The following is a 21212-nucleotide window of genomic DNA, read 5'->3' as shown; positions in this document are numbered from 1 at the left end:
ATATATATATATATATATATATATATATATATATAGAGAGAGAGAGAGAGAGAGAGAGAGAGAGAGAGAGAGAGAGAGTGCTCAAATTACAAGGGTACAAGTTTGTTGAATGCAGTTGGAAAGTTATACACAAGAATGGTGATCGAGAGGATAGGTGGCCGTGTACAGAACATGAGATTGGGTTTCTCCTTCAGAGGTGGTAGAGGACGTGTGGATCATAGATTTGCTTTGAAGCATGTCAATGTGAAATCCTTAAAGAGAAACGGGATTCTTATGTGGTATTTATGGATCTAGTGAAAGCGCATGACACGGTTGATAGAGATGCTTTCATGAAGGTGGTGCGAAAAATATTTTACGGAATCAAAACTATTACAAGCAATGAGGAGTTTCTATTCAACAGAGTAAATCGTAAAGAGAGGAGGGCTAGTGGGTCTAGGTGAATGTTGGGTTGCGCCATGACCGTTGAATATGTTTACGGACGGGGTGGTTAGGGCTAGTATGTACTCTTCAGAGAATGTACGGGCTTGAGAAGAGTGTCTGTTGTTGTTTCCTGATGACACGGCGCTGGTAGCACATTCGAGTGAGCAACTGCAAGCGCTGGTGTCCGAGTTTGGTTGAGTGTGTGTGAAATAGAAAGTCGAGAGTAAATGTTGATGTAAGCAAGGCTATCAAGCTTAGCAGTGCACACAGAGAGGTTACTTGGGGTGTGTGTCTGAACGGAGAAAACTTGGAGCAAGTGAAGCATTTCAGAAATCAAGGTACGGACATGGAAGCGAATAGTTCCGGAACTATGGAAGCGGAGGCGAGCCATATGGCGAGTAAGTGGGCAAAGGTTCTAAGCACCGAGAAATATGTGGAAATAGGTCACTATCTGTGAAGAAAATGGGAGGGTATCTTTAAAGGTAGAGCAGTCCTAACGACGATATATGCATGCGAGGCAAAGGCTACAGATGAGAATATATGGAATAAAGTGAACAATATGTGGTGTGGGGAGGGTTGATCGTGTGGAAAATGATAGTGTTAAGAGAGAGGTGTGGTAGTAATCTGACAGAGCTGAACAAGGTGTGCTGAAATGGTGTGGATAGATGGAGAGGATGAGTGAAGAGAGAGTGATTATGATGATATATATGTCAGAACTGGAAGGAGCATGGGTGAGGAGGGAAGCCGTGAAGGAAATGGAAGCATAAGTTAAAGAGGACTGGAGTTATTGAAGCCTGACAGACAAACAGAAGGCGTGCATGGGAATAAGTGGAATTTGAACAATATGATATACAGGGATCGACGTTCTGTTAGTGGAATAAACCAGGGCATATGAAGTGGTCAAGGGAATCGACAGAAGGGTCAAAGGGGTTTGGACGTAGATAATGGCCTCTGGTTTCAGTACATTAACATGAAAGCTTAAGAAGATATGAGCAAAGTGGTCTTGCTTAGTCTGTTACTGGTGGGCGAGAGTGAGCTCGTGTGTGTGTGTGTGTGTGTGCGCGCGTGAGAGTTTGTATGTGCGCGAGGGCGAACGCGCGCGTGTGTGTGTTTCACGCGCGCGCACCTCAAGAGGCTCAACCTACAAGTGGTTACACAACGTGTAAAGTCAGTACGTATACCTACAAGGCTGTACCATCGACGATGAACAGATGGAAGTGGGCAATATGGTCGCAGAACTTTCTACTTTAGATTCCTAGAGGAGTCCTTCACGTCCCTGCTCCTGCTTGGAGAGCACCCTGAGAGCTGCAGGAGGCTTATGAAAGGCATTCTGGGTTATATAATACTATATATATATATATTATCCTACGTTCCTTGAGGATGATCACTTACCTATGGTCTACACAGTAAAGATCTCCGCTACACTTAGCAAACCAGCGCCAGCGAGCACCGCCGCCTGTTGCCGAGACAAATCTGGACAGCCACTTATATAATCATTTATTTACCAACTCCAACTCTGCCGATCATGATTACATTAACTCCAAGTACGGTAAGAGAATCAAATACTATTCTGACGTCTTTACGATCCTTCTAATGGGGGGTGTAATACCATTCCAGGGGTTATCCTGCGAAGGCTACAAACTTTTCCTCGTGACACTGTCGATGGTGTGTGGGGAGGGCCGGCGTCAGCTAGGGTGTGACGCGTACGCTACGGCGGCTGAACTACAACTGACAAGAGCTCGTGGTTCACGACCCTGTTGCCAGACACAGGCAACCACGCATGTGTGTGTGTGTGTGTGTGTGTGTGTGTGTGTGTGTGTGTGTGTCAATGTGCGTGTTTTGTGTCTGTTTGTTCGGAAGGCGAACGGGTGAGTTTGCATCATCTATATATGGGTGTGTGTATGCATTTGTGTGTGTACGTGTTTTGTGTTTGTTCGGAAAGTGAATGGGTGAGTGTGCACCATCTATGTGAGTGTACACACAAGTATGTGGGTGTGTGGGTGGGTCTGTGTGTGTGTTTCCGTCGTCTCTATACACTTGTACGCATCATCACGCGGTTCCGTAACTTTTCTGTGTATGATATTATTACAATAATCATTATCAGTATCCAAATCAACATCATTTAACCCAAGGTTACATAATAAACTTGGCCAACAACCCTTTCTTAAAGCTTCGTCGGACGCATCTCTCTTCCAGGGCGCCTGCAGCTTTAAGGTTGCGCTACACTCGGTGGCAAGGACAGGCGGACTCCTTTGAAGCAAAAAGTTAAACTTTGGCTACATCAGTGATGATGATGCAGCCTCACCCAGGCGACTTTTTACTCTTGGGGTATCCTCAAACATGAGTAGTCCGGCAACACACACACACATACACACACACTATTCTTTATTATCTTTCATAGGTGTTTCCTAGGACAGCGAGGTCGTGGATCTGTTTCCCTTTCCAGAAATTGACATACAAGGAGGGGAGGGTTTCCAGTCCCCCCGCTCCCGCCCCCTTTACTCGCCTTGTACGACACGAGGGGAATACGTATGAAGTATTCTTTCTCCCCTATCCCCAGGGATAACACACACACACACACACACACACACACACACACACACACACACACATTCCTCACGTGTCGAAGAAGGCGAATAAAGGGGACGGGAGCGGGGGGCTGGAAACCCTCCCCTCCTTGTATTTTAACTTTCTAAAAGGGGAAACAGAAGGAGTCATGCGGGGAGTGCTCATCCTCCTCGAAGGCTCAGACTAGGGTGTCTAAATGCGTGTGGATGTAACGAAGATGAGAAAAAAAAAGGAGAGACGAGTTGTATGTCTGAGGAAAGGAACCTGGATGTTTTGGCTCAGAGAAACGAAGCTCGAGGGTAAAGGGGAAGAGTGGTTTGGGAATGTCTTGGGAGTAAAATCAGGGGTTAGTGAGAGGACAAGAGCAAGGGAAGGAGTAGCACTACTCCTGAAACAGGAGTGGTGGGAGTATGTGATAGTGTAAGAAAGTAAACTCTAGATTGATATGGGTAAACAAAGTGGATGGAGAGAGATGGGTGATTATTGGTGCATATGCACCTGGGCATAAGAAAGATCATAAGAGGCAAGTGTTTTGGGAGCAGCTGAGTGAGTGTGTTTGTAGTTTTGATGCACGAGACTGGGTTATAGTGATGGGTGATTTGAATGCAAAGTTGAGTAATGTGGCAATTGAAGGAATAATTGGTGTACAGGGGTGTTCAGTGTTGTAAATGGAAATGAAGAGCTTCTAGATTTGTGTGCTGAAAAATGACTGATTTTTGGGAATACCTGGTTTAAAAAGAGATATATATATACGTATACGCATGTAAGTAGTAGAGATGGATAGATAGCATTATTGGATTACGTGTTAATTGATAGGCACGCGAAAGAGAGACCTTTGGATGTTAATGTGCTGAAAGGTGCAAATGGAGGGATGTCTGATCATAATCTTGTGGAGGCGAAGGTGAAGAATTGTAGAGGTTTAAAGAAAAGAAGAGAATGTTGGGGTGAAAAGAGTGGTGAGTAAGTGAACTTGGGAAGGAGACTTGCGTGAGGAAGTACCAGGAAAAGACTGAGTGCAGAATGGAAAAGGGTGAGAACAAAGGACCTAAGGGGAGTGGGGGAGGAATGGATGTATTTCGGGAAGCAGTGATGGCTAGCGCAAAAGATGCTTGTGGCATGAGAAGCGTGGGAAATGGGCAGATTAGAAAGGGTTGTGAGTGGTGGGATGAAGAAGTAAGATTATTAGTGAAAGAGAAGAGTGGCATTTGGAGAATTTTTACAGGGAAATAATGCAACTGACAGATGTATAAAAGAAAGAGGCAGGCGGTCAAGAGAAAGGTGCAAGAGAGAAAAAGAGGGCAATGAGAGTTGGGCTGAGACAGTATCATTAAATTTTAGGGAGAATAAAAAGATGTTTTGGAAGGAGATAAAAAAAAGTGCGTAAGACATGGGAACAAATGGGAACTTCAGTGAAGGGGGCTAATGGGGAAGTGATAAGTAGTGGTGATGTGAGAAGGAGGTGGAGTGAGTATTTTGAAGGTCTTTTGAATGTGTCTGATGATACTGTGGCAGATATAGGGTGTTCTGGTGGAGGTGGTGTACAAAGTGAGAGGGTTAGGGAGAATGATTTGGTAAACAGAGGAGAGGTAGTAAAAGCTTTGCGGAAGATGAAAGCCGGCAAGGCAGCGGGTTTGGATGGTATTGCAGTGGAATTCATTAAAAAAGGGGGTGACTGTATTGTTGACTGGTTTTTAAGGTTATCTAATGTATGTATGTATGACTAATGGTGAGGTGCCTGAGGATTGGCTGAATGCTTGCATATTGCCATTGTACAAAGGCAAAGGGGATAAAAGTGAGTGCTCAAATTACAGAGGTATACGTTTGTTGAGTATTCCTGGGAAATCATATGGGAGGGCATTGATTGAGAGAGTGAAGGCATGCACAGAGCATCAGATTGGGGAAGAGCAGTGTGGTTTCAGAAGCGGTAGAGGATGTGTGGATCAGGTGTTTGCTTTGAAGAATGTATGTGAGAAATACCTAGAAAAGCAAATGGATTTGTATGTAGCATTTATGGATCTGGAGAAGAGTTGAGATTCTATTTGGAAGGTATTAAGAATATTTGGTGTGGGAGGCAAGTTGTTAGAAGCAGCGAAAAGTTTTTAACGAGCATGTATGGCATGTGTACATGTAGGAAGAGAGGAAAGCGATTGGTTCTCAGTGAATGTCGGTTTGCGGCAGGGGTGTGTGATGTCTCCATGGTTGTTTAATTTGTTTATGGATGGGGTTGTTAGGGACGAGAATGCAGGAGTTTTGGAAAGGGGCAAGTATGCAGTCTGTTGTGGATGAGAGAGCCTGGGAAGTGAGTCAGTTGTTGTTCGCTGATGATACAGCGCTGGTGGCTGATTCGTGTGAGAATCTGCAGAAGCTGGTGACTGAGTTTGGTAAAGTGTGTGAAAGAAGAAAGCTGAGAGTAAATGTGAATAACAGCAAGATTATTAGGTACAGTAGGGTTGAGGGACAAGTCTATTGGAAGGCAAGTTTGAATTGGGAAAAACTGGAGGAAGTGAAGTGTTTTAGATACCTGGGAGTGGATTTGGCAACGGATGGAACCATGGAAGCGGAAGTGAATCATAGGGTGGGGGAGGAGGCGAAAGTTCTGGGAGCGTTCAAGAATGTGTGAAAGTCGAGAACATTATCTCGGAAAACAGAAATGGGTATGTTTGAAGGAATAGTAGTTCCAACAATGTTATATGGTTGCGAGACGTGGGCTATAGATAGAGTTGTGCGGAGGAGGTTGGATGTGCTGGAATTGAGATGTTTGAGGACAATATGTGGTGTGAGGTGGTTTGATCAAGTAAGTAATAATAGGGTAAGAGAGATGTGTGATAAAAAGTGTGTGGTTGAGAGAGCAGAAGAGGGTGTTTTGAAATGGTTTGGTCACATTGAGAGAACGAGTGAGGAAAGATTGACAGAGGATATATGAGTCAGAGAGGGAACGAACGAGGAGAAGTGGGAGACTAAATTGGAGGTGGAAAGATGGAGAGAAAAAGATTTTGAGTGATCGGGGCCTGAACATGCAGGAGGGTGAAAGGCGTGCAAGGAATAGAGTGAATTGGGACGATGTGGTATACCGGGGTCGACGTGCTGTCAATGGACTGAACCACGGCATGTGAAGCGTCTGCGGTAAACCATGGAAAGTTCTGTGGGGCCTGGATGTGGAAAGGGAGCTGTGGTTTTCTTTGATTACATGACAGCTAGAGACTGAGTGTGAACGAATGCGGCCATTGTGTTTTCCTAGCGCTACCTCGCACACATGAGGGGGGAGGGGGTTGTTATTTTCACGTGTCGGGGTGGCGATGGGAATGCATAAAGGCAGACAATATGAATTATGTACATGTGTATATATGTATATGTCTGTGTGTATATATATGTATACGTTGAGATGTATAGGTATGTATATTTGCGTGTGTGGACGTGTAAGTACATAAATGTGTATGTTGGTGGGTTGGGCCATTATTTCGTCTGCTTCCTTGCGCTACCTCGCTAACGCGAGAGAGAGGGCGACAAAGTAAAATAAATGGAAATTAATATATATATATATATATATATATATATATATATATGATTTTTTAATACATTCGCCTTTTCCCGCTCTAGCGAGGTAGCGTTTAGAACAGAAGACTGGGCCAGAGGGAAAAGCCTAACTTGGCCCTCTTCTCTGTTCGTTCTTTTGGAAAAGTAAAAACTGGAGGGGAGGATTTCCAGCCCCTCGCTCCCTCCACTTTTAATCGCATTTTCTGACACGCAGGGAATACGTGGGAGGTATTGTTTCTCCCTCATCCCCAGGGACAATATATATATATATATATATATATATATATATATATATATATATATATATATATATATATATATATATATATATATATATTTTCCCTGGGGATAGGGGAGAAAGAATACTTCCCACGTATTCCCTGCGTGTCGTAGAAGGCGACTAAAAGGGAAGGGAGCGGGGGGCTGGAAATCCTCCCCTCTCGTTTTTTTTTTTTAATTTTCCAAAAGAAGGAACAGAGAAGAGGGCCAGGTGAGGATATTCCCTCAAAGGCCCAGTCCTCTGTTCTTAACGCTACCTCGCTATCGCGGGAAATGGCGAATAGTATGAAAAAAAAAAAAAAAAAAAATATATATATATACACACACACACACACACACACACACACACACAGACACGCACGTTTGTTGGCGACTGTTTGTGTGTGTGTTCGTAAGTGTGCAAATGAGAATCGAAGTTGACACTGATGGAGCCTTTTCTCATAACCTCAGATCACTACAGACCTCTGTATTTACCAGAACTGCACATATCGACTTCATACAAGCGCGTATCGTGTTCTCTGCTACTCTGTAGGTACAGAAATACTCCCGCATGGCCACTTTCTGACACGTCGATTCTCAGTTTATATCGTCTAGTTCGACAACCCTACTGGATGGAAGATATTCCGCTCCACATCAGTATCATTTGACACGCTTAGAGTTCAAACCTGGCTATCACACGGCTGTCAGTGTCTAACAATGGCAGGACATCGAAAAAGACTTGCTTCGTCTCCACTCAAATAGCTTTACTTCACTACTCCTACCTCCTTCCTCATAGAAATTCACTAACTTCATCATTTTCGAGTGATACCTCAATTCAAGCCGTTGATGCAAGTATATCCGATCGGGGTCTACGTATTTGAAGGAAAAATATCTAATTCTATACTTAGATTCCCTCACACCTCCGTATGTGATTCTCCTTTTTACAAAAATGGCATAATTCTCTCTCCAAAAGTCATGCTTACGACATGTGGCATCTTTTAGTACAAATGGGTTACTCTCTCACTGGGCCACAGTGCCTGACTACTCCCGTATTTCATCTCAGGCTTGAAATGCTACGTTCCTCGATGAACCACCACACGGAACTCGTTAGTAACGATCGTGGACGTAGCAAGGGAGGTTTTGGTGCTCTCTTCCGACGGATGTTAAATATTTCTCAGTGGATGGATGACTGGGGTCCCACTGGCCCCGGCGACTACCAAGTGGTGCTCTGGATCGTATAACAGCTTCATGTGACCCCACCAACAACATATCTTGCAACACATTTTCTGCCTCTTTTCACACAGGTAATGAAATGACAACTGGTTAATATGAACTTTACATATTATTTGAGCCTGTTGCTAATTTTAAAAATAATGAATAAATTATTTGATATATAATGAATGTTATTATGATGAAGGCAGTCACAGTCACACATACACTATGTATTAATAAGCAGTTATTTAACAAGCTATAACCTCACACAATGCTCTTACAGTATCCTGATTATACACACAAAGACACACACACACACTCTCTATTTGAGGCTTATTACGTATACGATTCAACCTGTACTTATTCAATCGCTTGTCTCAAATCCACAAGAATTGACATGCCTTTCATGACAGACCTTCTGCAAGGACCCATCGGGCGCTAAGCTATAACCAAGAGCTCCCTCTTACTTCTAATTAAGTACCATCGTTCACTCCAGACTATCTAAACGACCTAAAACCCTCGTGAACAGCCTATTCACGGTTTTTCCCTGGCACTGATCCTGCTGGCCTGAGAATTCCGCTGGACGTATCGAGGAATGCTTAAACGTCATCGATTTTTATGAATGTTGCAGAATGACTTCTACCCCACTGTGAACAACAGCTGTCTGACACCAAAACATCCTAACAACCCTCCTGTCCGACACTTCTGTCCTGGATCTCTTGAATGACTTACACCGGTGGCTTCGTACACTTTTTAATGCACGTTAACTACCATAGTCAACTACCACCACCAAGAGCACACGACTGCTAAAAAGGCAAAGGTTTCTTCGAACTTCTTACCAAAGTCGAGAAACGATCATGAATTTTCAGGTGTTCAATGCATGGTACATCCTTCGCTGTTAAGACCCCTTAGCATCACTATGTTCTTCACGACCTGTAACCTAAAAAACACACACGCATGGCGATCTAAAATTCAGTTCTGTTGACCCTCGACCCATGTAGTTATCACCCGTCATCGCCTCGTAGGTGCTGATATAATCAATATCGTGATGCACTGCTTCACACTCTATCTGGAAAAGTATATAGATACAGTCCTGGCGGTCTACCTCTTAGGGTAATAGTCCATTCATCTTGCAGTCTCAGGGACGAGGACCCGTTTCCGAAAATTATGGACACATTACCTCGAAGTGATTACCTCCTCAGCACTTAAGAACGCGATTTACCCATGTGGGACAAGACCATTAACTCTCCTGGGCTCTTTGCCGCACAATCCTTTCTCCCGAAGTCCACCCAGAATGTTTCTTCGGGACTTTACAGTACGTCTCCCGTGAAGTGATGGAGCTTGCTTCGGCTGCCTCTCTTCAACACATCACCTGGACACCGCTCTGGTTGGTCCCACTGAGCATCTGCGCGTCAATCATCATCATCCAGGCGAATCTCCAGAGGCCATTACAGTTTCGAATTCTTTACACGGAGAAGTCGATCGTCTAAGATTCTAAAATCAATATCGTGTAACAGGAAGCGTAACACAAAGTCATAACTATGTGGAAACTGGTGATGTGTTCCCACGTCATTATACCATCTTTCGGATCCCTGTTTACCCAGGCTGAAAGTTTTGAAACGATGGACAATACATCTGAAACGCGTCGAGTACCACCTCAAACATTTTTTGGTATCTTTTTCTGAATGGTCTGTGTTCTTTGGCTTCTGTCCCAGCCCCCAATATTATCCATTAACGCTGCAATTTTACCAATAACATTCCTAGATCCATCGCCAAAGTATAGCAGAAAATGGGCCCTCTCCACCTCCTCTACAATTCTGTCGCATGTTGTTTATATCTATCGACCGTGGTCGAATGAGGCAACGTATAACTTGCGGCCACACTTCACGACAAACGCCTTAGTGAATGGATGAAACTCGGGGAATCAGCTTCGCCACCGCCCACACGCTATGCTGCTTTGATAATAGCTTGACGGACAACAATAGCTCTTAGGTACAGAGCTTCACTACTTCCACTCTCGGCTGAGTGTGGATTAATGCTCCTTCCGTGTATCACTACACAGATGATGCCTGACTGCATCACGTTAACACGGACCCACCATATGGAGAGAACAATGACAGGGAATGACAACAACGATGGTCAAGTGGTACGCTGTCCGCCTACTGTTCTCAGTGGCCTGGGTTCAACTCACGAGCGCGCAGTGATAAGACAATTTAGATACTCTGGCAAGATCTATCATTGTTTTGGCTTGGCATCACCATTGGCAAGATTTAATCCTGGTTTGGCAGCACCAGCAAACGTGCGAGTCCAAGAACCATGGGTCATTTACCTAGCTTCATTGATGAAGGCTGTGACTGGTAGTTCGAGGAAGGACACACATCCCGGAGTTCGAGACTTCGATTCTGCCCCTAGCGGTAGTGTGTGAACCTAATTTCACAGTGTCATACGGGATCCAGGGTCATTTGTGAACGGTGACGAAGTTAAAATAGGATCATTTGATTCAATTTTTATATAAATGAACATAGAAATATAGCAAAGTTTACTTTAAAAGATAGCAAGAAGGATTCAGACTAATTTTCCCGGACAAGATATTAAAAAGGTGTATGTTTTGCACCTGTCCCCGAGTATCTAAATGCATGAAACCCCTTCATAAAGAGAAACAGACTGTCGTCTTTAATGTAAGGGGCTTTGCTGATCGCCCTTTGCGACTCCCGTGGAACGAATTCAAACACTATATAAGAAGAACCCAATGCTTTAGAGAGAGTTTACTCACCTCTCTTACGAATGGGAAGTGACTGTTTCGTGTAAGTATAATCCACATACCTTATTACTGGAACGTCAGATATCTAAAAGTGGACACATTTAGTGACACGGAGAAAGGTCATGCGGCAACCAAAGACCGTCTTGAGAGAACGAAAGATGCATGAAAGGCAAAATATTGTCCAGCGTTGCCCGTTACCAACCACGCACACCTTCTTATAATATTGGTTATCACCGTCGCTGCTTGGAGCAAGAAGTTCACAACAGCGACAGACAGGACAATTAAAGTACCCATAAACCCTCAAGAGAGAGAGAGAGAGAGAGAGAGAGAGAGAGAGAGAGAGAGAGAGAGAGAGAGAGAGAGAGAATGAGAGAAAGTTTGCGTGGAGAAGTTCAGTACACATCTACATCCACGGCTAATGTGGTTTCCCAACGAATGCATCTATTTCCTGTGGAGGGTTGGACAAGAGAGTGAAGAGCAGAGAAATCACTTTGGTAAAAGTACGACTCAGGCAGAGAAGAGGATAATGTTACGGATGCCGCAAGACATTTAGGATAAGACCATATCAGTCTTAGATTTTGAGACGCTGCGCTTGCTGCAATGGAGACCGGCAGTCGTTATGCTCGTGAAAGACAGTATCAGAACAATGGCTGTTTACTCAGGTGAAACCCAACACAAAGCACCTGCGAACACGTGTAACAGCAAAATGAATTGTATCAACTGGCATTGTGCCTCCAATTATCTGACGTTGGTAACCCAGAAATAGTTTTCTATATATTTCAGTTTGACATTCACAACAGGGACAGAGTACACATCTACCCAAGTTGAAATGCGTAGGACTGTCAATTATAGTTCTGCTAATGAAACAAACACAATGGAAACCACAAGATTTCGAAGAAACGGTTTTCCTGAAAGTCCAAGAACAATGCTTTTGATGTGGCCATTTTTCCTTTTTCCTTCACGGATCATCATTTCAGGAATGGTGACGCAGGTCCCCCAGGTAAATCGATTCAAATTCTATGACACTCTTTTATTCTGTCTAAATACTCCAGCTGTCTCACCATCCACATAACGTTGGGGCCTCTGTCTTCAAGTACAATGTCGTGTGTGTAGTTCCCAATAGGAGGCTGAAACCCTCTAACACTTCTTTCTGTCCAGGAATACATTCGAAGAGTCTATGAGGCTCCAACACAATACGAAAAATCCCAAGTCGTCTGGGGTCACTGCATTGATCCAATCCCTCCAGACAGTCTGCTTCAGAGGGAAGGATTAGCGACGAGTCTCGCATGACACAACTGTCACGAAATGTCAAAACCGGTGCAAGTTTACACGAAACTCGGCTCTCAAGGGATGTCTGGCCTTACAAAACGATCCAGGCGGTTAAAGAGGCTTTCAGTGGATTGGATTATAAAATTCAGGCTTATAAGCCAAGCAATAGAGCATCTAAGGCTATTCAGCGCTCTCGATACATATTAAATTATTCTATCTAACAAGTCTTTGAGCTTACAGAGAAGTATAGTACTACAAAAGATGCAGATATAGTCACTGATGTGACAGAGCTAGAGGCAAAGTGTTTTACTAGTCAGCCAGAATACGTTCCTTATACAACTTTACCAGTTTCTTATGTACCCCTCCCATCCTGTAAGCACCAGCTGGTAAAGTTACCGAATCCATCCTAAAACATAACGCCTCCCTCACTGCGAATAAAGAAACCTATTCGAATGAGCCTTCATCAAAGAGTTTGAAGGAGCCAGTTGACGAGGTCATCCAGGGATCTACTCAAAGTAGACTATCTGACGTCTATCGTGTACTCATCTACATTACGCAGAGCTGTCTATCTACAATTCCGTGTAGAACAATGCAACTCACAAGAAAGCATGGAAATGGAAAGGGAAAACAGACTTCTCTGTCGGGCAAGACGTGTGTTACAGATACACTAGGTCCTTAACAAGTAGTTTTGTCAGAGAACGATTATACTCCAATGGTGTCAGTGTCTAATGACCTGGATTTCTTTGTACTCGTGCAAGACTTTCCCTTAGAACTGGATGCTCAATTCGTTGAGTGATACAGGAAGCATCTCACTCTGTAAGATGCCTGCTATTCCTCGTTCATACAAGGAACAGTACTACAGCGCCCATGAAAAAATAATATTGCGAACATATGACTCCTTGATCAAAAAATAAGGGGCTTCCAGGCTGCTTCCAGCGTGCTCAAGAGATTCAGCACGGTGGATTCTGATGCCTTTATAAAATCTTTAAACCTTCCGTGTGCTACGTGTATGAAGCCAGACCAAGTACTATAATCGTCTCAATCTTTTATGGCCCAAGTGAACATGACCCTGATTTCGCTACGTTGAAATGTGATTATGACAAAGTGAAAACCACCAGTCGGCGCGCAAGAGCTCTTGGAGAATACAGAATACAGTCCTGAGGACCATTCGGTCGCTAAGGACGAGGATGGGCAGTTGATGATAGAATGGCTTGTTGATCACAAAAAGCCCTTTGATATGAGATACCACGAGATGGTGAGGACGATCAGGAAGAAAAAAAAAATAATACAATCATTTCTCGAAGGAACTGCGCTAAACAACTCGAAGTGATGACCTCTGAAGATCTTATCTTCATCGAATACGGAAGAGCAGCAGTTTGCCTCTACGAGAAAGATGACAGGCTGGATCTATGTAAACCCTCGAGAGAAGAGAGGTAAAACTAGTGACGACGATATCCAGTGCACTTGTGATAATCAAATCAGAATTCTGCTGTGTGCTAACATCACCTCTGTAGTCAGGCAAAAGTCAGCGGGTTTGAGGATGTCGGAAGGGCTTTCATACGCCTTAATGACTGCTGAAGACCAAGCACCAAGGCTGCAATCATTTGAGCACAGACTTAAGAAAACTTTTTGGTTTCTCCACTTACACTTTCCGGAAGCCAGAATTACTCACTATCCCGCCTACAGTCGTTAAAAGCGTTATGAACTGTTCAGTGGAGAAGTAGCCATAAAGTTGGCCAGACAAGCCATGCTTACCTCGAGCTGCCTGACCGAGCAAAGAGGCAATAACTGCAGGTTAGACGCACACCAAACCGCGAAGAGTTGAAGGAATCCTTTAAGACACGATCGTAAACTATACGTAAGAAAATAGACGTGAATAAATGAGACGAAATGACTTGTATAGCTTACTGGTGAAAATGTGTGTGTGTGACTGAAGCAAGACTCATACGTGTGCAGCCTTATAAAACAGTGAATAATGAAAAAAGAAATGAATGTGGTTAGAGTTGATTAAACACACAACTAATATGAAGGCACTGTAATAGAGCGGAGTAACAAGGATGAACGAATGAAGGAAAATGAAATCGTTAACAGGTTAATCTTATAGATGACAAAAAGATTTCTGGATAAGAACCAACTGGCTAGACAATAAGAAGCAGCTTTCCGTAGAGAAGCTACTGGTATGACGACTGCATGAAAACTCTGGAATCTGGTGTGTGGAGGACTTTTAGTTTCCAGCGAAGTGAGAGTTTCCAGCACGGGACACCAATCCAGTTAAACTTCCAGGCGAGTGTGGCCTGTTTGTGGAGAACTCGAGACCCACTGTGTCCACAACTCACACTGATTACCCACAACATGCAAACATAATACTGACACTGGGAATTGATCTGGATTCGAGCTGGTGGCGGAGTGGCGCCATTATTAACCTATATCCTGGATGTCACAGCGTTCAGTAATTCCAGATTCTGTACACGGTAATGAAGGTCTCTGCCGTTTGATCATAGTTATAAACAGATTTAATTGGCAATGAACTGTATTGACATGCTCTAAGGGTACGTATCGATAAATATTTGTCCATTACAATCAAAGGATGATGAGTAACATAATGCTAGCCATAATAGGGAAATAATCACCGCTGGTTAACAACACAGGTAATTAATAATTCCAGGTCAGAAAGTCACAGCAATAAAACTGAAAAAATCATTGTATTTTGTTTTACGAATATTGCGAAGAGTACGCTCAGCCCTATTTTACTGACGATTCCAAATTGTAAGTAATTGAATTTCTATTTGGGCTCCAGGATTTATTCGTATTCCCAGACTTCATTCCAGAGGCGAATATGAAGTTCCTGAATTGGTGACAATACCACATCTATCTATGTCCTTAAAGATCTGCATGATAAGGATTATTAAAGCTGCATGTCTATGTAGACTAGAGAGGACTCTTACGCAAGATTGTGTGTGTGTGTGTGTGTGTGTGTGTGTGTGTGTGTGTGTAATCATTCATTTGTACGGTACGAGGAGGGAGTTCTACAATCATGAGGCCCCCATAAAATGAATATCGTAGACAAGGCAAAACAAGCAAACAAATACACACACACACACACGCCTAAGCCAGATACCCATTAACTGGCCAGCCTCGAAGGGAGAATGATCACGTAGGTTAGGTGTGCGGGTCGACTGCCGGGCCCAGGACTCGAACTCATGCAAGCCCGACCAAGACCTGGCCCGTGCTGTCTCAGGATTAGGAACACTTACCACTAAACCACGGAGACCATATGTGTGTGTGTGATTGCCTATTTACCCATCATTTTTACGATCGTGTGGCTTCACCTCTCTGAAGATTTTTCAAGGACGCGAAATTTTACGAGATTCTGCCTTCAGGCAGATCTGACGCGCAGCGCTTACCGCAATTTATACTTAAGAATAAGGTTAGTGTGATTAGCACGATGTCGTGTTATGTCTAATATGGAGATAGTGTTCGTTTGTGGGATGGATGCCAGAAATTCACGTATATATACTAGGCAGAAAAAAAAAAAAGGGCTAAGGAAGGGAACATGAGAGCCACTTTTGCACTGACTCTCTACCCAATCAGTTGACCTCTTCCCCTCTCTGGTCGGTGGCTGCCTGCCAACTAAAACCTCTGTGTGTGTGTGTGTGTGTGTGTGTGTGTGTGTGTGTGTGTGTGTGTGTGTGTGTGTGTGTTTAACTAATTCAAACTTTTTACCGTACGATTTTTTCCCCAATTTAATGCAACACCGAAAGTGTTTACATTACACAATAACTACAACTCTTACAAAAGAAAAAAAAACATGAAATCATTTCCTTAATTCAGCGTACACGACTTCCAAACACCCATAAGAACATCTCAAAAAAACCCAGACTTCAAGACACCACGGGACTGTTCTCCACACAAAGACGTACCATACCAACCACACTGCCGGACGTATGACGAATGGGAGGCCCTTAGTTGCAGTAGGGGAGTTAGGCTCGAGACAGCAGCCGCCACGGGAAGTGACGGCTACCATCGTCCTGAGTCTATTTGCTGAAGCGATTTCCCCTAAATCTTTCAAACCTCTGAATCAGGATTGCTGGTTAAATTTATTCGTCAGTGTTGGGCAAGTCTTGGGTGCCCAGAGTGCCCTATACACCCTGTGTCTTACTTAACTCTCTCTCTCTCTCTCTCTCTCTCTCTCTCTCTCTCTCTCTCTCTCTCTCTCTCTCTCTCTCACACACACACACACACACAACACACATTCATAATTGCGCTCCGTGTATCTTTCAAACAACACCGATCTACCTTTTTTTTTTTTCGAGGTCGTGTTTCTTACCTTCTGAAAAAAAAATGTTACTTTCTCTTTTGTTCTCATTTCTTTTTTTAATCTTCTGCTCCAATATTCAAGGTCTGGCCTCGACGAGGACTGTTTCTGTACGCCTTTCGACATAACGGGGTACGTCCTTGTGAAGGGCACAGAGTGAGCCACTACGGGTTGAAGACAGCTCCCCTCCCTGAGACAGTGAAGGGTGCAGGAAGGTAAGGTATATCTGGTTGTGAGAGGAGTCAGGCGAACCGAAATGAAAAGGGATAGACTCTGCTAACTGACAATGCACCATCTTGGACCGTCCGATCACATTCTCATCTGAACACTGACAGTCTTCTCTTAGGACGCGGCGTTCAAAAGGATAGAAACATTTTGTGAGGCTACGTCAAAACGATGAAAAAAAAAGGAAAAAAACACTTGTGACGTTATGCATATGAAAACTGTTCTTTTTTTTCCATTTTTTGAGAGGCTTCAGTCAGAGAAAAGTTGACGTTGTTGACACTCACTTGGGGAATACAAGCGAATGAATTGAGGGCGAGAGAATAGAAAAAAAAAGAGACTTTCAAAACAAGATGTGAAAAGGAGAGAATGTACTTCAGGAAAATTTACGACGTGTATCCCAGACTGTTTTGATAAGGGATTTAGTAAGATTGAACTTCCCAAACTGAGGAGGTAAAATGGCTCTAGATCTCACTTCAATGGTTCCACGTCTCACCTCAATGGTTCCAAGTCTCACCTCAATGGTTCCACGTCTCACCTCAATGGTTCCACGTCTCACCTCAATGGTTCCAGATCTCACCTCAATGGTTCCACATCTCACCTCAATGGTTCCACATCTCACCTCAATGGTTCCAGATCTCACTTCAATGGTTCCAGATCTCACTTCAATGGTTCCAAGTCTCACCTCAGTGGTTCCAGATCTCACCTCAATGGTTCCAGATCTCACCTCAATGGTTCCAGATCTCACCTCAATGGTTCCAGATCTCACCTCAATGGTTCCAGATCTCACCTCAATGGTTCCAAGTCTCACCTCAATGGTTCCAAGTCTCACCTCAGTGGTTCCAGATCTCACCTCAATGGTTCCACATCTCACCTCAATGGTTCCAGATCTCACTTCAACAACTCTGAAGTTACCTCCACCTTGTCACTAACGGAATTTGCATAACTTTACGTTCTGGTTTTCGGGGTCTGGCAGCTTCAGCGAATACCATGATGATACTCTTATCTACACGGCTTGGGCGTCAACCAGGCCCCTCTTCTATAGCTTAGGGATGACTCCGGCTGTGGACGGCTGTATTGCGCATCCTCCACATCCATGCTGGTCTATCATGATCTGTAGGTACATATCCAGTCATCTTTTCATCTCTTCCACCGAGGAAATCTATGGCAACTGCAATGATAAAGGTTCGTCTTTCAAGCCAGTTCAACCCGAGAGGAAAATGTTGGGTTGGGTGTTGAGAACGCTATAAACGAGATAACCCTATACGCCTCAGGTAAGAGTAGTGGAACCCTTTCGAGGCCTGTGTGTTATATCCAAACATTCATTCATAATCGATGAAATATGAATGTGTATAAGTTAGCAAACCACGTGGACAGGTTGGCAGAACTGTATCATTTAGCAATACACTGAATCAGTACGTCAACATTCTCGAGATGAATCTGCCATAGTGGAAGACAAATATCTTACCTGATATTCTTTTTGAGTGGAGAGTTGCCAGGTCTAGGTGCTAACAATGACCATATACCACTTGTAGATCTCTCTCTCTCTCTCTCTCTCTCTCTCTCTCTCTCTCTCTCTCTCTCTCTCTCTCTCTCTCTCTCTCTCTCTCTAATATGGGGAGTTAACACATACTGCTATTACTCCATTTCTCCTATGACATTTATACACAAACTCTAGCCGTGTTTTGTCGTATTTAAGACAAGACTACAAATCCTTTTCTGTACAGGATTTTCATATCTATTCCATTTACACACAAATATATGTGATGCATTTCCTATATGTTAATGTTATTTGACTCCCTATGATTTCAAAATAATTTGCAGTTAGAAAACATGTCATAGCCGCCCGTACAACCATATATATGTCATTTGTATGACATTTTGATCAATAACTGGGTCAGTTGACGTATCTTATGATCCTATTACCATTTTGATGTATTTTGGATTCCGTGTTTATATTTAGAAATATTGTTGCGCCATTGTTCACTAGTTCGAACTGAGCTTCGCATGACCTGTAACATTACGGTATTCGAAATGAAATCAAATTTTCATAAATACGATCATAATGCTAAAACTGTTCGGCTTATATTGTTTTCCCTCTCATCAAAATTATAATTACATATACTTGCTACAAATTATATTCATAAATCTAAAGGTTTTTGAAACCAGTTTTAGGTGGGAAAAGGAGACGTGTTTCAACTTGAGGAGTGAACCCTACGGTTCGATAACAGTAGAGGTAGTATGACTAACGGCCAGCTACTCTGAGGTGGTGCTCCTCCTGTTGTCTTAAAAGACCCCAGACTCGTCAGACCTCGACGGGGAAGTGAATCCGTAACGTTTCAGACCAAAGGACTCAATTCCACAATTATTCATAGGAAATTTTTTTGAGAGAGGAGAGGTATTCAGTGAGAACGACTAAAGGACTAGAGGACAACTTGGATGTGTAGGTGATGCTTTCAAAACGCGTGTGGAGGAACAGCAGAAAGGACTCGAGAGTGGAACATGTTACATCAAGATAAGTATGAGATAAAGCAAGAAGTAGAAACCGGAAAAAAAAGTATGTGGAATGGGTGAGAGAAGAAACAGATGAAACACAGAGGGAAAGTGTAAGAAAGCATGAAAGAAGCAAGTGAAAAAATAAGATGAAGAAAGTATCAAGTCGAAATATCTTTTCAATCTTGAGCTAGACAGCCGCGACCTCAGCCTCTCCCTACACCGAAACCCAACCTACCCACACCAGACGAACAGAAGGATGACGCTCAAGTCTATCTGAAGAGCTTGGAGAATTACACCCCAACCTGCCAGTGGCAACCAGACGACTATGGGTTACTTAGACCCCTCTCACTAGATGGCAAGGATACAGAAGCATACTGTGGTCCTCCTAGCAACTGAGGCGGTAACTATGAACAGGGCTATCCTGCTTCGGTAATGGTGACACAAGGCGGTCAGGGTGACCAACCGTGAAGAAGGAGAGACCGTAGTGTAGCACTTGCAATAAAAAGGAGTTACTGTGACGGATGGATAGATGTGTGTATCTGGGACTTAATTCTCACGGAACTGTTCCTTAGGATGGGCCGCAATGAAATCAAAATCTTCTTGAAGGAGAGGAACCTCTAGGACATTGTCGGAAATGGTAATGTATATGGAATAATACCTGGTGACACATGGAAGACCATACTTTAGAATCCCGAAGCAGATGACAAAAGAAAAAAGGAATTCGGCAAAGCAACTCAATCCCTCCTAGCAACACATATGTTGACGTTGCTTCCGTAAGGGCGTTTGAGAAAGAGTACATACCCTCCCAAAAAAAATGGACTTCCGCTACATAACATACTCGAGTCAACAGTGACGCCAAGGACGACTAAGCCAACATGTCTGATTGCTTTTGGATCCTCGGGCTTGGTTCTGTCGACGGCAGATTTCCCGATGGGCATTGCTTCGTCTAGGACAGACCAGACACCAGATGTACTAGTATGATGGTGAAGGCATAACCCCCTCTTCAGACGAGATTGAGGTTGGTATTATGAAACAGATTCTGACAGACATAACTACCCGTATCTGCCCAGTCGCTAAGTACCCACATCGAAGCGTCCTACTACAGGCATGAAGTCGACTTTCTACCCGCAGGACGTCGTCTGTGAGCAGATTTCAAAGATCTCCGAACCAGGATCTCCCCTAACGCCTGTGTAAGCAAACAGTCAGGAGGGTATGCCTGGTACTCTGATGAGACGACTACAGTGGTATCTGATCCTTCTTTTGTAGTATGTGACCCCACTTCCAGGTGAGGAGATTCAGAGTGGGGATAACAGACAACTGCAACTGTTGGAGACCAGAGGCGAGCAACGACGGTGAGACAGCACTGTGGCTCTTGAGAAGTGGCCGAAAGCGACGGCACAAAATCCTTAGGATCTCCCTATTACCCCCAGAAGGTTAAGAAACTGAAGAGTCGCTAAACAACTAGAAATTCTGAGGTCCTCCAAGCTGAAAGTAGCTTGTGGTCCAGACCGAACACAGGACAGAAACCCAAGGCTGTACGACAACTCTTGCTACTTGTAAGACGCAGGGAGAAAGTTTTAAAACGTTCACCAGCGACTCCTTAACTAAAGCTCAATTGGTGAAATTTCCAGAGAACAGACGGGACATTTCAAGAGTAGATCAGAGATCACCGACAAACTACGCTGCACCAGTCTACAGAGACGAGACGCTGAAATGAGAAACTATGCCTGCGTGGGAAAGACCAAAGTCTCTTTCTTTACGCAACGCACAGTCCACTGAAAGCATAGTCTACATCTATGGACTTCCGGGGTGTTGTGGTTAGCGTTCTTGACCGTGACGCATTCATGTGCTGCCTAGGGTCGAGCTCCCATAGACTCTCGGGGAAAAAAGATGAATAATATAACTAAGCCAATAAAAGAGCCTGCAGATATTCTGGTAAAGGTAGAAGGAAAATATTTCTTTTACGTAAGGCAGACATTGGTTAGGGATTTTGGCAGATGGTAACAGAAGACTTTTTTAAGCCTTTTATGATCTCTTGCATCACCCAAGCTGTCGTTTATCAGTGACAACTGCCAACTGCCTTAGCGAATGCACCAGATAACAGCTGCACATTCTACAACTGCATATTCTAGATAACATTAGACCAATATGTAGAAA

General features: G+C 43.6%; 1 long non-coding RNA gene across 1 annotated transcript in view; it reads right to left on the bottom strand.

The window, feature by feature from the left end:
• LOC139757483 (uncharacterized) overlaps positions 1 to 21212 on the bottom strand; it is a 331514-nt gene that overhangs the window by 260060 nt on the left and 50242 nt on the right. The gene's annotated exons all lie outside the window — the stretch shown is intronic.

The sequence above is a fragment of the Panulirus ornatus genome, chromosome 27 (assembly GCF_036320965.1).
Source record: "Panulirus ornatus isolate Po-2019 chromosome 27, ASM3632096v1, whole genome shotgun sequence".
NCBI classification, from domain to species: Eukaryota; Metazoa; Arthropoda; class Malacostraca; order Decapoda; family Palinuridae; genus Panulirus; species Panulirus ornatus.
Note: the sequence above shows the minus strand (reverse complement) of the source record. Positions and strands in the feature narration are given on the sequence as shown.